At 44.5% G+C, this 18,101-nt stretch overlaps 1 long non-coding RNA gene across 1 annotated transcript; it reads left to right on the top strand.

Moving 5' to 3' along the window:
• Positions 1-438: 438 nt before the first annotated feature.
• On the top strand, positions 439-17,832 carry LOC146339948 (uncharacterized). The gene is made up of 3 exons (XR_014784571.1): positions 439-648; positions 1,561-1,721; positions 17,423-17,832. It is a non-coding gene; the product is annotated as an uncharacterized LOC146339948 (long non-coding RNA).
• The last annotated feature ends 269 nt before the right edge of the window (positions 17,833-18,101 follow it).

The raw sequence follows: 18,101 nt of genomic DNA, 5'->3' as shown, positions 1-18,101 counted from the left end.
ACTTCTCCTCTAAGTGGTAAGTGGTTGCATATATGGCACCATTTTCTTAGTACTGGTGGTATGAGATCACCTTTAAGAGTGCCTACTTCCATATCGACCTGCTGCTGCTCTAAGGTCATTAACTGATGGCTTGTTCCATGTATCTTCCCTGTCTGAAGTGAAGCAGGTGGAAACTCAGAAGAAGGCGTTTTCAGCTGTGGTGCCCTGGATATGAAACGTCTTTCCCTGGTTTGTTTGGGGGATTTGCACCAATGTTGCTTTCTTTTATTAGGCATCAGGCTTCTCAATTTTCCTAGGACACTTGTGTATGGGGCCAACTGGTTTTCTTGTTGCTGTATGTGGGTTGGGAGATCTGCAAACCTCTCCCCCTTGTCTTTTAAATGCATCTTAAGATTTCCTACAAAAAACAGCCCTAGGCCAATAACCTGGCAATAATTTGAAGTGGGAGGAGTGAAGAGGAGGCCTTTGTAGGCTTGTCAGCCTGACATCTCATTTTTAAAGTTAAATTTTGCAGCTAGGAGCACAGGATTGGTAGAGATGCTGGCTGAAGATTATTGAATCAAGGTCTCAGGCTGATCTAGGCATTTTCCCTTCCACTGTAACCATTGGGAGAGATTTAAAACAAAACAGAGCACCAAAAAAAACAAGGTAAGTTCACCCACCAGCACCACCATTTGCCCTGGCTGGAGTGAGACAACTGGGATTTGGAAATGGGGGACAATCAGCCACTTCCCTCCCTTCCCCTGACATACACACACTTAGGACTGTGCTACTATCCACATAATAATCTGGAGGGTTTGTATAATCTTAATGCATGGTTGGATAGGCTTATTGTGGATGGTTGGTTTCTTCATCTTTTTTTTAAGAAAAAGAGGGAACAGGAATAGCAGATCTTTTCAAGACAAATAAAATAAGAGAATCAAACTGGAGGAGCACTGGTTTTGAGTAGCCTGGTTGATGTTTGCCAGTTTTCTTCTTTTTAAAGGAAGGGATATGATTGGGGGAGCTCTCAGTCTCTAAAGCACACATGGGCAGTCAGCAGGCCATATCCAGCCTTTAGAGGCCTGTGTAGCTGGCCATGTGTAGCCAGCCATGGGTTCCCATGCCCAAGCCTATGCTTCCAGATTCCTCCCCATCACGTTCACACTCCCCAAGCCTGCCCCTCAGCTGTTCTGTGGAAGATGGCATTTGGGGAGAGCCAACCTCACATGGGTTTGGCAGGCAGGCTGGTGGAAGCATGATTTAAATGGGGGAGATGGGGTGCTTAGACGAGGCTTTTATAGCACCATCACTCTACCTCATTCACATAACTTTATGGGGCATCCCGATGACAACAGCTTCCACACTTAGCCCTCTCACATTTTCCCGCCAGTTCTGCCATCTTTTCTGTTGCTGCAATTGCTGCACACAGTGCCGGCTCCAGGTTTCTGAGTGCCCTTAGGCAAGACACTGTCAATGGGCCCCTCCCTGAGTGAATCCACCTTCTCACCACCCTGGTCTCCAGCTGCTCTCACTCCTCATCATCTTTCTCATCCTTGCTTGCACTTGCTTGCTTGACAGGGAGAGAAAGAGCCAGTGAGCAAGTAGGCTGTGGCATCTGCTGCTCCTCCACAGTCTGGGCCAGAGCGAGAGGCAGGTGAACAAGCAGGCTGCAGTGGTGAAGAGGATGAGCAACACCGGGGGGCTCTTGTCGGTGGGCCCCTGCTGGGGTGTGGGCCTTGGTAGGTACCTAGCTTGGCACAATGCCTTCTGACTGATAGTGCTAGGAGCCCTCTGTCTGTGTGCAGGCGGAGTCATCCCCACCAAGATGTGCAACTTAAGACTATAAGATACAAACATATTCTAGGCCAAATGTTGCATCCTTATTTTTTGGCAAAGCCTGTCACTCGATTGAACGTCTAATGGAATAGACATCAGCACACCCATTTGTGTCATGAGCTGTAGCAGTGGCAGACCAACAATGATACACTGTGCTGTTGAATATAGCTGACCTGTTTCCCTTTCTCAGCAAGCTACTATTAAGATGCCACTTTGAAAATCTTAAAGGACAACGCAGACACAATCTAGGCTCTAAATTTAGAGTTTCTCAATCACATGCATTTCACGTTATCTTTAACTTCATTTAAAAAGTAGCTTTTAACAGATGGCATGGGTGGTGGGTTGTTCTGGCATCAAAATGTACACCACTGAAACATTCAGAAACAAGTATATACACACAGGAAAGTCTTACTTATTAAAGCAATGATTGGTGAATATTATATATACACACACCCCCATCTGGAAATCAGAAACTATTGCCAAAGGGTCAAGCTAAAAGAAACAGAAACAGACTACACAAGGCATTTTGCTGCCCAAAGAAGAAAATACAAATGATGCCCGGCTATGGTGGTGAAAAGAAGCCTTTCGACATGAGGTTTTTATTGTGCATTGGGGATTGCTCATTCACAGTAGCTGGCAGGTCCTTTACATGATGTCATTATCCTCCAGGGCCTCTCCTGTGCTTTGCAACCATTATCACAAGGTTTTTTAGATAGAGGAAAGTGCAATATTTTTTTGAATGGCATTATATTTATAGCCTGTAATTGTACAACTCTGCTATACCACAGCACCATCTAGTGGCTGTATAATGAAATATATTAAAAGGCAGTGAAAGAAACCCCCCCAGAAAAAAGCACATGTAAAGGAGCCAACCTTAATCCTGCAAAGAATCTGGAAGAAGTAAAAATGTGGGATAAAAGTCTCATATAGAAATGCCCCAAATAACAATTAAACTAATTAATTGACCATTTGATGTCTCTTTTTGCTACCAAAATCTGTAGCTGAGGTGGTCCCCCCACCCTACCTGATGGTCAGGCCACCCTTGAATGGAAAGTACTAAGACTGAAACACAATAATAGGGTCATAGAGAATATTTGAGATGGTTAAAACCTGGGGTCTTTGGGTTACCTGAAGAAGCACCTTCTCTCTCATTGCCTATGGAAACCTGATTGCCGAGCTCACTGTCCCTTCTCATGGAATTTGTTTTAAAAATGACCCTTTTATGATAAACGTTTCCCCTTCTGTGAAAGTTCCTGGAGTAGGAAGTTGTGCTCTGCAATTCTGTGATGTTTATTGTGGTTGCGTGGATTATTGGTGGTTTTGTAGTTTGTTTCTGCAGTTTGTTTGTTTGTTTGTTTGTTTTAAGCGTTTTTATCCCACTCATCAGCCAACAAGGGCCCAATCTACATGGCTGATTTAGTGCGGAACAAGAGCATATCGGGGTCATTCGTAACTGATGATGCTGTCACCAATCTACAGCGACTCTGCAGCTTCCGTCTGGAAACCACACATTTTCACAAAGTCATTTTAGTGCATTGTTCTGCTACAGTGTGCCCCCCCCCACATTAAATCCTGGGTATGCCTGGGGTGTTTCTGTGACCTGGCTGTGACCTGGCAGTGATAGGTCAATGGGTAGGGCCACCCCTTTTTCCCCTCCGATTCCCTCTTTTTCCCCTTTTGCAGTAAGGTGCTTTTGGACACAGGCTTCCTTTCCCTACTGCTTCTTAGTAGTGCTGTTTTAACCACTGGCAATATCGCAGCAGTGCTGTTTTCCCATTCACAATCTATAGCCTGTTTTAACCGTTCACAGTAGCGCTGTTTTCCCATTCACAATATTGCAGTAGTACTGCTTTCCCAATCACAACAGCGCAGTAGTGCTCTTTTCCCATTCACAATAATGCAGTAGTACTGCTTTCCCAATCACAACAGCGCAGTAGTGCTCTTTTCCCATTCACAATAATGCAGTAGTACTGCTTTCCCAATCACAACAGCGCAGTAGTGCTCTTTTCCCATTCACAATAATGCAGTAGTACTGCTTTCCCAATCACAACAGCGCAGTAGCGCTCTTTTCCCATTCACAATATTGCAGTAGTACTGCTTTCCCAATCACAACAGCGCAGTAGTGCTCTTTTCCCATTCACAATATTGCAGTAGTACTGCTTTCCCAATCACAACAGCGCAGTAGTGCTCTTTTCCCATTCACAATAATGCAGTAGCCTGCTTTACCCATTCAGTAGCCGTGCTGTTTTCCCATTCACAATCTATAGCCTGTTTTAACCGTTCACAGTAGCGCTCTTTTCCCATTCACAATATTGCAGTAGTACTGCTTTCCCAATCACAACAGCGCAGTAGTGCTCTTTTCCCATTCACAATAATGCAGTAGCCTGCTTTACCCATTCAGTAGCCGTGCTGTTTTAACCATTCACAACATCGCGGTAACTCTCTTTTAACCTTTCACAATATCCTGATAGTGGATGAGAGGGGAGAGGTTTGGGGTAAACTACAGGAGCTTAATTCAGTGCTTCCATTAAACGTCCCTGAGCAGGGGAGCACTGGCTGAGCAGCACCTGCAAGGCTGATGAGGTCCAGTTCTACTTGCTGGCGTCTGCCCACCCAACCTCAAAGTATGGCGGTCTTAAGTGCCATGTGACCTGTGAAAGCAGATTTTAGGTAGTGTATACTCTGCTCTGCACCTTGGATAGCTCCTTTAAAGTTCTGACTGGTTCTGACTAAAACCCGGAGCAGATTCACCACCCCACGGACATCGGAGCCACCAGCCTCCACTGGTCCAGGTCACGCTAGGTCCTAAGCGTGAAGGTCCATGATTTGTTTAGCCACTCCCACTTGCCGTGGGAGCAATTAGGCCACATTTACAAGCATGCTGCTCATAAACGATCACGGCGTATGAACCTTCCCACTGGGGGGAAGAGCATTTTACGGCCTTCTGTGAACAGCTGTCTCAAGCGAAGACCAAAGTTGGCACTTTTAAAGATCTTGATGGATTAAGCAGGCAGAGCTTAAATCAACACAATTCACCTTGTCTAAGTTATTCCTCCAGCATCTAATTAGTTTGCATAATTAAAATTTAAACTGACAAAGAAGGCACATGTATTTAGCTTTTTAAAAATACACCATTGTCAAAAGAAATGTAGTTCTCAGAATGCAAGAGACAAAATAAAAAAAAGAAAGAACTTTCCCCCATCACTATACAACAGGCATTAATAGCTTCTTGCTATTGCTAAAGTGCAATTCCCTAGTTGTATGGGCTGGCCGGGCTTCTCTGTGCATTCTCAGATCCGTCTTTGCTCTGCTCCCATTCTCAGCTTGCCCATGCTACTGAACTGAATATAAAAATAGCATATAGGTGAACACACCCCATCCTTTAGCATGCCAGTGTTATATTGTCCAGCACACAGTGAAATGGCAGAGGGGGAAAGGCACAAAATTAAGTTTTGCCTAGAGCAGAAAAACAGCTTAAGGCACCCTGACTCAAAACCTGAATAATACTGTGGGTATAAATAACTCCTGTCACCTCGGTATTATTATGGCTGATGTCATGCTATCAGTAACGACTCTAGTATATTATGGACAGATCTGTGCTAAATGGTAATGGGGCTAATTTTTGCCACAGCAAAAAGTGAGGGTTGGGGAGGTACGTGTGCAGAGCCTTCGACCAAAGTGCCGTGTTCCTCAGGAAATCACAGTGCAAAATCACAATGTCTCCTTCTCTTGGCAAAGCACAAAAGAGCAACCAGGCTGGATTGCTTACTTGAAAGGAGTGGTAACACTCTGTGAGATGTGAGGGCCATCCTTCCTCTTTCACATTGCCAAGAGAGAGGAAGGATCACAGTTCTCTCTGTCTCATCAGCCAGGACACCTAGGCTGGTTGTGAGGACAAGGGAGAGGGCCTTCTCTGTGGTGGCTCCCACTCTGTGGAACTCTCTCCCTAGGGAACTCCGTCATGCTCCCTCTTTAATGAGCTACCACCATGCATTAAAAACGTGGTTGTTCAGAGGCAGGCATTTGGGGTGGATTAGGGTAATTTTAGAAATGTGATGTTTTTAATGTTGAATGTTATTGTTTTGAACTGTTTTTATTGTTGTACATCGCCCAGAGTGGCTGAGTGATCAGCCAGATAGGCGATTAATAAATTTAATAAATAAAGTGCCCATAGGGCTGCACATGGCCCCCTTTAAAGGGGCAGCTTTCAAGGAGCTGAATATACTGCTTTATGAAAAGAGGGCCCCTGTTTTGACGAAGTCTTAGTTCCAGAGACCAAATACTACTGGTAGTATTTGGTATTCTATAATATGTGTGTGTTTTTGTCTGTCCATCAGCGCCATAGCACCAAGACCATGAAACCTAGACACTGGAAAATTGGCATGCATACTAAGGGGACCCTGGGGAGCGGGGTACACCTCAGAGTTATTTTGTTTTTGAACTGTATTAATACATTTTAATTAATTTTAATGTGTCCATGTAGTAACATCTTCAGTCACTAGGAGCAGACTTCCCTCATTAGCACATAGCTTTGCAGCCCATACAGTTTGAAGCCAGGGGAGATTAGTAGGCTGAGGCGCACAGTTATATGGCTCCCCCTCCCCTGCTGTGGGGCAACCCCCCTCAGAGGAATGCAGCAGACAAACTCCTCCCTCACGGTGCTATGGGGGTGCACCATGGCAGAAGACATGCCTAGGGGTGCCAGAAAGCATGGCTTCACTTAGATGGGGTGGGAACAATGTGTCCAGCTCTGAAAACTGTGTAAGTTTGTTAGTTTGTTTGTTTGTTTGCAATATTTATGTACTGCTCTACATCAAAAGATTTTGGAGCAGTGAACAGCAAGGATAAAAGAATAAAAGACCATGTTAAAACAATTTAAACATTTTAAAAGAAACAAGTTCCAATAAGACCGGATTTAATAAACTGCAGCTGGTCATTCAAGGAAGGCTTCCTGAAATAACAATGTCTTCAGGAGGCACCGGAAGGAACACAACGTTGGTGCCTGCCTGACCTCCAAAGGCAGGAAGTTCCATAGGAAGGGGGCCACCACACTGAAGGCTCTCTTCCTGGTGGACTCCATCCGGGCCACGGGTCCATGTGGAACCACCAGGGAACACCCTCTGATGAACTCAGTGATTGGGCAGGTTGTTAAGGAAGGAGGCGCTCTCTGAGGTATCCTGGTCCCAAGCTGTTTAGGGCTTTGTACACTAGTACTAATACCTTAAACCTGGCCCGGTAGCAAATAGGCATCCAGTGCAGTTCCCTCAGCAAAGGAGTTGCATGCTGAAAAGGGGCAGCTCCTGACAACAGCTGAGCTGCTCCATTCTGCACTAGCTCCAGCTTCCAGACCAGCCTTAAGTTTGCTTGAAGTCTTCACTGTATAAAACTAAGGGCTATTCCAGCCCATGCAAAGCTGGATCTGTTTGCTAGCATTACATAGGAGACACCAAATAACTACCTGACTAATGGCATGACAACCATTGTATGTTCGTTTAAGTCTGTTCTTCTTCTCCATTTTCCTCTGGAAAGGAAAACAAAAATTAGAATTATAGAATAGTAGGGTTGGAAGGGGCCTACAAGGCCATCAAGTCCAACCCCCTGCTCAATGCAGGAATCCAAGTCAGAGCATCCCTGACAGATGGCTGTCCAGCCTCATCTTGAATGCCTCCAGTGTGGGACAGCCCACTACCTCCCTAGGTAATTGGTTCCATTGTTGTATTGCCCTAACAGTCAGGAAGTTTTTCCTGATGTTCAGCCGGAATCTGGCTTCCTGTAACTTGAGCCCATTATTCCGTGTCCTGCACTCTGGGATGATTGAGAAGAGATCCTGGCCTTCCTCTCTGTGACAACCTTTCAAGTACTTGAAGAGCGCTATCATATCTCCCCTTAGCCTTCTCTTCTCAAGGCTCAACATGCCCAGTTCTTTCAGTCTCTCTTCATAGGGCTTTGTTTCCAGTCCCCTGATCATCATTGTTGCCCTCCTCTGAACCCTCTCCAGTTTGTCTGCATCCTTCGTAACGTGTGGTGCCCAGAACTGGACACTGGACTCCAGGTGAGGCCTAACCAGTGCTGAGTAGAGGGGAACTAGTATGGGATATGGAAGCTATGCTTCTATTGATGCAGCCCAAAAGAGCATTTGCCTTTTTTGCAGCCACATCCCATTGTTGGCTCATATCCAGCTTGTGATCGACAACAATTTCAAGATCCTTCTTGCTTGTAGTGTTGTTGAGCCACATATGCCCCATCTTGTAACTGTGCTTTTGGTTTCTTTTTCCTAGGTGCAGAACTTGGCATTTATCCCTATTAAATTTCATTCTGTTGTTTTTCTGCCCAGCGCTCCAGTCTATCCAGATCACTTTGAATTCTGTTTCTGTCTTCCAGCAGGGTATTAGCTATCCCGCCCAATTTTGTGCCATCTGCAAATGTGATCAGCACTCTCTGAACCGCTTCCTCCAAGTCATTAATAAAAATGTAGGAGAGCACTGGGCCCAGGACTGAAAACATGAGTGCACATGATTTCAAAGGCAGGCCCTGGTAGACAGCAAGGAGCATCATGCCGTTCACATCCAAGGCTTCAGATTGCAAACAATATATATTTTATATATTTTATATATTTTATATTGTTTTATTATGTGTTGTTTTGTTATTGTGAACTGCACAGAGAGCTTTGGCTATTGGGCAGTATAGAAATGAAATGAATGAATAAACAAACAAACAAACAAACAAACTGTTAGCAATCAAAAATCTCTTTCACCTGCAGGATATCAAATATGAATATGAAACTGGTCCCCTAGAGATGTGACTCATTAGCTCATTTCCCAGTTTAATCAGTTTCAGCTACAAAACATGCTCATAAAAATAATACATTTGCTGATTAGGGGAGTGGGGGAAGGGGGATACTTGACTGTTAATGGGAAACTGCATGAGGTACGACAGCTACATTACTGGGGAACTGCATTTTAGATGCACACCTAGAGCAATGCTTAGCCCATCTTAAACATAGGAGCTGCTATTAGGATTATGATGTAAGTCAAGAATTTAACAAGGACGCATTGTGTTATTTGCGACATAGTGGGAAATGGATATGTGTATCGTAGCAATAGTCACATTAAGAATTTCATGGCTGTCATTTTTACTTCCATTACGGTAACTCAAGGATTCTGACAACAAAATGTGTGACCTTTTTCTGAATGCCTTAAAAAATGGTCCATTATGATGCCAAGGAGCAAAATCTTAGATATGTGTTTTTTCTCTGGCTTTCTCTACTAGAATCATAGAACAGTAGGGTTGGAAGGGGTCTACAAGGCCATCAAGTCCAACCTCCTGCTCAGTGCAGGAATCCAAGTCACAGCATCCCTGACAGATGGCTGTCCAGCTTCATCTTGAACGCCTCCAGTGTGGGAGAGCCCACCACCTCCCTAGGTCATTGGTTCCATTGTCGTATTGCTCTAACTGTCAGGAAGCTTTTCCTGATGTTCAGCCGGAATCTGGCTTCCTGTAACTTGAGCCCATTATTCCATGTCCTGCAGTCTGGGATGATGGAGAAGAGATCCTGGCCTTCCTCACTGTGACAACTTTTCAAGTACTTGAACAGTGCTATCATATCTCCCCTCAGTCTTCTCTTCTCAAGGCTCAACATGCCCAGTTCTTTCAGTCTCTCTTCATAGGGCTTTGTTTCCAGTCCCCTGATCATCTTTGTTGCCCTCCTCTGAACCCTCTCCAGTTTGTCTGCATCCTTCTTAAAGTGTGGTGCCCAGAACTGGACACAGTACTCCAGATGAGGCCTAACCAGTGCTGAGTAGAGGGGAACAAGTACTTCCCGGGATTTGGAAGCTATGCTTCTATTAATGCAGCCCAAAAGAGCATTTGCCTTTTTTGCAGCCACATCCCATTGTTGGCTCATATTCAGCTTGTGAATTCCAAGAGCCTTCTTGCTTGTAGTGTTGTTGAGCCACATATGCCCCATCTTGTAACTGTGCATTTGGTTTCTTTTTCCTAAGTGCAGAACTTGGCATTTATCCCTATTAAATTTCATTCTGTTGTTTTCTGCCCAGCGCTCCAGTCTATCCAGATCACTTTGAATTTTGTTTCTGTCTTCCAAAGTATTAGCTATCCCGCCCAATTTTGTGTCATCTGCAAATTTGATCAGCATTCTCTGCACCTCCTCCTCCAAGTTATTCATAAAAATGTTGAAGAGCACTGGGCCCAGGACTGAGCCCTGCGGTACCCCACTCATTACCTCTCCCCAGTTTGAGAAGGTCCCATTGATAAGCACTCTTTGAGTCCGATTCTGTAGCCAACTGTGGATCCACCAGATCGTTGTTTCATCTAGCCCACTTTGAGCTAGTTTGCTCATCAGGATATCATGGGGCACTTTGTCGAAAGCTTTGCTGAAGTCGAGGTATATGATGTCTACAGCATTCCCACGGTCCACAAGGGAGGTGACTTGATCAAAAAATGAGATCAGATTCGTCTGGCAGGACTTGTTTTTGACAAATCCATGTTGGCTTCAAGTAATCACGGCATTGTTTTCAAGGTGCTTACAGATGGATTGCTTTATCATCTGCTCCAGAATTTTCCCAGGGATTGATGTCAGAATGACTGGTCTGTAGTTCCCAGGTTCCTCCTTTTTACCCTTTTTGAAGATAGGGACAACATTAGCCCTCCTCCAGTCATCTGGCACTTTCCCCATCCTCCATGATTTCTCAAAGAGAATAGACAGCAGTTCTGAGAGTTCTTTTGCCAGTTCCTTTATTACTCTGGGATGCAGCTCATCTCGCCCTGGAGATGTGAACTCATTCAAAGTAATTAGGTGTTCCTTGACCATATGCCTATTGATCTCAAGCTGCAATCCTGCCCCTTCAGCCTGCACTTCGCCTTTGCCAGGGGGGTCATAGACCCTCTTTTGGGAGAAGACTGAGCCAAAGTAAGAATTGAGCACCTCTGCCTTTTCTTTTTCATGTGTTATCGTTTTGCCGTCCTTATTTAATAGTGGAACAACCATTTCTTTCCTCTGCCTTTTACTATGCACATAGCTAAAGAAAGCCTTTTTGTTGTTTTTAGCATCCCTCGCTAACCTCAGCTCGTTCTCAGCTTTGGCCTTCCTGACACCATCCCTGCAATTCTGTGCTACCTGCCTGTACTCTTCCTTTGTTACTTGGCCTTCTTTCCACTTCCTATATGTGTCCTTTTTTGTTTTCAGGTCATCCCTAAGCTGTTTGTGAAGCCACATTGGCTTCTTCTCTTGTCTTCCACCTTTTCTTCTTGTTGGAATTGTTTGTAATTGTGCCTTGAGAATTTCCTTTTTTAAAAGCTCCCACCCATCTTGGACTCCTTTTCTCGTTAGTGTTGCTTGCCATGGGACCTTACTGATCATTGTTCTGAGTTTATTAAAATCAACTTTCCTAAAATCCAGGGTACGCGTTTGACTACACTCGGCTTTTGCTTCCCTTAGAACCAAGAACCCAAGTACAACACTGTACACTGCTGCCTTTATTGTTATATAGCCACTCTGGGAACTCTTATGTGATATGAACTTAACGCTAAACAATAAAACTTTACTGTGGAGCATTAGTACCAGAATATGACCTGCTCATAAAAATGAATCATGCAAGAAAAGAAAATTATTTTAGCTTTGTATAGCCATCACAAAATCAGTAGAAAACTGGCTATATGAGAGAGACATCTCTGAAGTCCTGCAGTTTAACATTTTCACCACCTACCAAATATTAGCTGTGTAGTGGAAAACTAGCACAGTGACCCAAAGCGGTCACAAAGGCCTTGAACCTAATAAAAGATGGTCATGCAGCACTGGTCATGTTCCTAGCTATCAAATAGGTGGTCAGTGCTAGCAGTGATGGAAGCAACAGTAACTTGTTTGAGAAGGGATGACACTGGTTCTATCATGGTAGGACTTTAGGGCAGAGGTCCAGGGGCCTCACACAGCAGAATAAGGGAGGGGGGCAGCACAGCTGGCTCCAAACATTTTGCTGCCTGAGGCAAAGGACAAGATGGCAGCCTGTCCCATTCCATGTACAACATCTCAATGGACTGGCAGTTGAATCTTTCTTCAGCATTGGCAATGGGACAGCATCTTCTACCACACCTGAAGAAAGCAGGTTAGCTTAGGGAGTGCAGTGCAGGCAGCATGGCCCACAGCTCTCTCCTCTAGCACCTTGCTGCCACCTCCTGGCATCTGCTGCCTGAGGCAACTGCCTCACTCTACCTAATGGTAGGGCTGGCCCTGGGGCATGGGCAACAGCAGGGAAATTCAGCAGGGCTGGCTTACCACAATTTGAAGTGAGTGAAGTAATACACATTACCATGTAAAGAGAAGGGCCCTATAAGACCATTACATCCAGAGTCAACAATTACTTAACTGCATCACTGGAGATTACAGCTCAAATTTAATAGTTCTCTCCCACATTCCTGCCTAACAGGAAAAGAGGAACTGGACTCCATTCTCCCCCAAGCAGAGGACTAATACTGAAAGTTATTGTTCTGTGTTGTAAATGTGGTCCCTAGTCTAGAATTAGGAATCAGGCATATGGTCCCGAGAGCTGGGAGATTTAGCACCACTGGATGGCTTGTCCTTGCAAGCCAAGGACAATTGCAGCAGTGGATGGTCATGTGTGTTTGTTGGTTTTGAAATAAATTTGAATATACAGGCTACAAAAAGGAAGAACACCAGAAAATAACAGAACAAGATGATTAATTAAGAGGCAGGGTGGGGAGAGAAATAATGGGAAAAATGGATATAAACCCACTGGTTACAGTCTTAGTTAGCATATTATGAGTAAACTTGTGGGATAGCTAGAATAAAATAGCCTGAAATGAGGGTCACTAACTAGTTGGCAGTGGAGTAGAGATTCCTGTATTTAGAGTCATGAGACAGAGCACCAGTAAGGCTTATGAGAAGACAAGTGTTAGCAATATGCTGTTCTTATATTTGTTACCAGGCCAGGCTGTTTGTCCCAAGTGTTTCCTTTTTGTGTCAAAAGCTCTGTCTCAGAGTTTCCATTTGGATGCTCTACATTCTCTAGGAGTGAAGACAAAGTGATGTAGCCCCATCTCATGTGGCTTGATAAAAGAGATGTGTTCTCTTGCTGAGATTTATATACTTCTGGTGATGTGCTCTAATTGCAGGGCCGGCCCTACCATTAGGCAGAGTGAGGCAGCCACCTCAAGTGCCAGATGCTGGGGGGCGGGGAATGGTGACAAGATGTTGGAGGACAGAGAGGTGTGCACCCTGTGGCCTGCCCTGTGCTAGGCTGGTGCCCACAGGTGCAGTGGAAACACTGTTCCATCACCAGTATTGAAGTAAAATTCAAGCTGCCCATCTGGTCGGCTTTTTTGCATGGAATAGGAGAGAGGTGCTATTTTGTCCTTTGCCTTGGGCAGCAAAACGTCTTGGGCCAGCCCTGTGTAACTGGCTGCTGAGTTAGTTATATTTTTGTCATCTATTGTGGCTGTGGGAGTGGAAAGCAAAGATTGTGGGTTGGAGACAAAGCCATTTGGGGCTTTCCACTGAGCAATGAGAGTATTTTAATTTATGGAACCTCTGGGTGTAACATTATTCTGTAATGAGAGTGGCACTACCCTCTGAGTAAGCATAGGTTTTTGATAAAGCCCCATTCCTCTCACATCCCAAACTCTTCCCAATTTTGGCCCTTGTGCCAGTCGTGTCGATACCGATAATACAGTTATGCCAATGCAACCATGCTGCAACATGTGTAGATTCACAACACCTGCAAATCTTCAGGCTTCATCACTGCAAGTGGACTTATCAGCAATCTTATCCCCATCCAGCAAGCATAAAGTGAAGATAGCAAACCCCTGACCTATGCACTGCTCCAGGAAGTATTTCAGAATATTTTATTTTATTTGTGACTCATTCCTAACTCTGCTTTCTCATAAGTCAGTTCTAGTGTTTCAGTGGGGCTTGCTTCCAGTTATGTATACTTAGGATTGAAGCCTTCTTTGTTTACATTTATAACCTTTTTTTTATTCATCTTTTTCACATTTTACAGCAACGTAATCTGGAACCCACTTTCCTTTGGGACTCTTCATCCAATTAGGCAAGAGCCATTTGGCCTGTTTGTCCTTTGTAAAACAGACCAGCCAATGGGAGAATGGGCACTGCAGCTTTGTTTCTGGGTTAGGAGTAATTGCTGATGACAAATGAGTCTGGGGAAGGGAACTGACACCGAACCAAAGATAATGGTGCCTGTGGAGGCTGGTGGCTCTGATGTCAGTGGAGCAGTAGCCGGGGGCCCTCCAGATGTGTTGGACAAACAGCGTCTCCCATAATCCTCCCATAATCCCCTAGCTCAGCCCTAAAGCCAGGTAACTTAACCTTATTTATTTACAATATTTATATACCGCTCCACATCAAAGATTTCAGAGCGGTGAACAACAAGATAAAAGAATAAAGACCCCATAATTGAAACAATTATAACATTTTAAAAGAACAGATTCTGAACTTAATAAACCACAGCAGGTCACTCAGGGAAGACCTCTCGAAATAGCAAAAGAACACAATGTTGGTGCCTGCCTGACCTCCAAAGGCAAGGAATTCCACAGGAAGGGGACCATCACGCTGAAGGCTCTTTTCCTGGTGGACTCCAACCGGGCCATAGGTCCATGTGAAACCACCAGGAGCAAGCCCTCCTGGTGGTTCCACAGTGACTGGGCAGGTTGGTAAAGAAGGCCCTCGCTGAGGTATCCTGGTCCCAAGTTGTTTAGGGCTTTGTACGCTAGTAGTAATACCATAAACCTGCCCTGGTAGCGAATAGGCAGCGAATAAGTCAACTGTCCAGCCATTCCCACAGCTCTATAAGCTTCACAATGTTTGTAAGCTTTGGCTCCCCAAAATGTAGTCATGTCCTTTTAAGAATAAAACCCTGTCATGGCAAGCTGCCCAATATGAAACCAAGTTCATCACACTTGGCCTCTTTTGTCCATCTTCTCTAATATGAAGAACCTGGTCCAGCCCTGATGTCATAAGAACTACATTTATAGTGCAATCCTATACATACATGTCTACTTAAAAGTAGGTCCCATTGAATTAAATGGAGCTTGCTCCCATGTAAGTAGGTATAGGATTGCAAATTTAGCCTACAAATCAAAAAGTCATGAATATATTTGCCACACATATAACAGTTCAATGGACACGAAGGAACCGAAACATAATTAAAAAGAATAAATGAAAGATCATTGTTCCTTTTCTTTCTAAATTATTTGGGGATATGTTATTAAAAATGCATGACAGTTAAATCTTATTTATTTCATCCTTGAAACTGGTCCAGTTCATGCGTTAAATCTTTTTGTCCTGAAATATCTCCAGTGAGTGGTTCCCATATCGAGGCTGCCATAAAAACATAATGTATGATTTTATGCACATTATAGGAAAGCGCGCTACATGCATTCCAAATTCATCCAATAAATTTTCATAGATACCTAGGCATTGAAATTACTTTTGCTGGCATGTACAAACTAAGGAAATGTGATGTGTTAATCATCAGCATTTGATGTTGTGTTAATCATCAGATGCTGCACATCTCCCAAACATATAAGCTCCAACCCTGCATAGCTTCAGCCCAAAGCTCTTTTTCAGTACCATCAACTTTTAATTATACACAAAATTTGTGAGCCAAGTACAACCCTGAAATGAATAAGTCACCCAATGAAATTAATAGAAAAATGTATGTGGAAAAGCAGCTACAATAAGCATAGTTATATATCTTTCTCCTTCAGAAAATCCATCCAAGGAGAAGTAATCCTCATTAGGGTTTCATAAACTTTCTGATAATTTAAGGAAATTAAAGAGTATAACATTGATTAGCTTTACAGTGCAATCCTATGCATGTCTACTTACAAATAAGGCCTATTGAGTTCAATTAGATTTACTCTCCGATAGGTGTCCATTGGACTGTAGCCTTAGGGAGCAATCCTATGGTTCCTGGGTGTTCGAGGGACTGCCTGTCATGTTCCTTCATCCTCCCCATTCGCAATCACCACACTCCAGGATACCAGGCTTCAGGCTCACTACTCTTATTAGTTAAGGACTAGCTTCCTTACAAATGCACATTCTATGAAATTCTCAGACTACAACGAAACACCTAATCCACACAGTTACCAATATCAATAGAGGAGCCAAAGTGGAAGTTGGAGAAGTTGCCAGCAGTTGCCAGCCAGTTGCCAACAAGAACTTCTCGGCCAGGCTAGCTTCGGAGGAATGCCCCTCCCTTATGGTGGCTCCCTCCTACGTAGGCTTTCATGCATAGCCAACCTGGTGGAGCGCCTAAGCTCCGCCTCTAACTTTTCCTGCTTCACTCCGTGACAGACCCTAGCATCCCTCATGCCCCTCGCTCTCCTCCTCCTCCTCCTCCAAAACCTGGGTTCTCATGGAGGAGGAAAGGGGAGGGGCTTCAGGCTGAGCCATCTGTGCACCAAGGTCTTGGGAAGAAGGCCTTACTATATCTGAGCTCACTAGGGAGGGAGTCTCCCCCTGCTCTGGCTGTTCCCCTTCTGAATCTGAGCTGCTAGACATCTCCACACGCTCAGATTCATTCCTGACAGGGAGTACCCCCTCTGAGGCTGTAGCCATTGCTATGACTTCAGAAGGGAAAATCCAAATGGGGATTCTTGCCCCCACCCCTTGCAGTGCCACAGGAAGAACCACAGCGGCTTCCTTACTTGAGGTCGGAGCTCTGACCTCAGGTGAGGATGCAAATGAGGGGGAAGAAGCCAGGGAGGGGAGGGGCCAAGGATCCACAACCTCCCTGCCCCCATCCTTGTGACTCAAAACACACACAAAAGTGCATCTAGTGAGAAAAGCAACAGGAAGGAGGATGAAGAGGCAAAAATTGCTTCCATCACTCCTTCTGCTCTGCCGAGCATCTGCCAGAAGAGCATTGGATATCAGAGTGCTCCTTCAGAGAGCATAGAATTGCTCTGCCCATGTATTTATATTTGAAAATAAGGTCTAAGCATACAGTCCTATTCAAAACAGTGGCTGTGTTTGAACATCACAATAAACCATGGTTTATCATGACAGGAATGAAGCTAGTCTCCCCCTAGGCTCTTGCACTCACCTCCCCCAGCTTGGCTGCAAGAAGTCTGAATATTTTGCATCTGTTTTTGATTAATTGTCAGAACCCAGCAAACTATGGTTAATTGTAACTATAGTTTGTTTGAAACAAGCCAGCTTCATGTGGTTTACGAAGCTGGCATGTTTCAACAACCCACTGTTAAGATTAGGGTTCTCACGTAATGCTAAATTGTGGTGAATTGAAATTGGGAGCAAAAGCTTCTGATCTCCTCACAGCTACACAGGACGAAGATTATGGAGCGTGTGAGCTCAGAGGGTGGCTAGGCTTATTCCCATCACAATAAACCATGGTTTATGTTGACATCAGGATGCAACCAGTACAATTTATTTCCAAGTAAATACGCAGAGTACTGTACCCTGTTAGGCTGCAATCCTAGAGAAATTTCTTATTAAGTCCCATTGTACACACTTACTTCTGAGTAAACACACAGAGGACTGTGTTGCACAAGAATACATATCTAACCATGTTGTTGTTGTTGTTTATTCGGTCAGTTGCTTCCGACTCTTCATGACTTCATGGACCAGCCCACGCCAGAGCTTCCTGTCGGCCGTCGCCACCCCCAGCTCCCCCAAGGTTGAGTCCGTCACCTCCAGAATATCATCCATCCACCTTGCCCTTGATCGGCCCCTCTTCCTTTTGGCTTCCACTTTCCCTAGCATCAGCATCTTCTCTAGGGTGTCCTGTCTTCTCATTATGTGGCCAAAGTACTTCAGTTTTGCCTTTAATATCCTTCCCTCAAGTGAGCAGTCTGACTTTATTTCCTGGAGGATGGACTGGTTTGATCTTCTTGCAGTCCAAGGCACTCTCAGAATTTTCCTCCAGCACCACAGTTCAAAAGCATACTATAAATAATTTTTAGTTACTAAACCTCTATATTAAACCATGTGCCCTGGCTTACATCAAGCTTGGTTTGTAACCTATGTAGTTTGTGGACACTCGCTGCGCTGACCTACCCCTGTGTCGCCCTGGCCGTAGGCTTCGAACTCTTAATTTAGAGGTGCCAAGATAGTGATAAATCAGACTCAAAGATTTACTTACAAGGAGTACTGTATTGGGTAACTTACACCACGCAGGCATACCCAATGGTTGGATCAGACAGCTTCTCTGAACTCCGTCTCCGAGCCAATGGGCACAATGGGTTTTATACAATACAGGTTAGCAATAAGCAGC

Source organism: Heloderma suspectum, chromosome 7, assembly GCF_057233095.1.
Source record: "Heloderma suspectum isolate Gila_16-S chromosome 7, 16-S_ref, whole genome shotgun sequence".
In the NCBI taxonomy this organism is placed as follows: Eukaryota; Metazoa; Chordata; class Lepidosauria; order Squamata; family Helodermatidae; genus Heloderma; species Heloderma suspectum.
The sequence above is the reverse complement of the archived record's forward strand: the minus strand, read 5'-3'. Positions and strand labels throughout refer to the sequence as shown.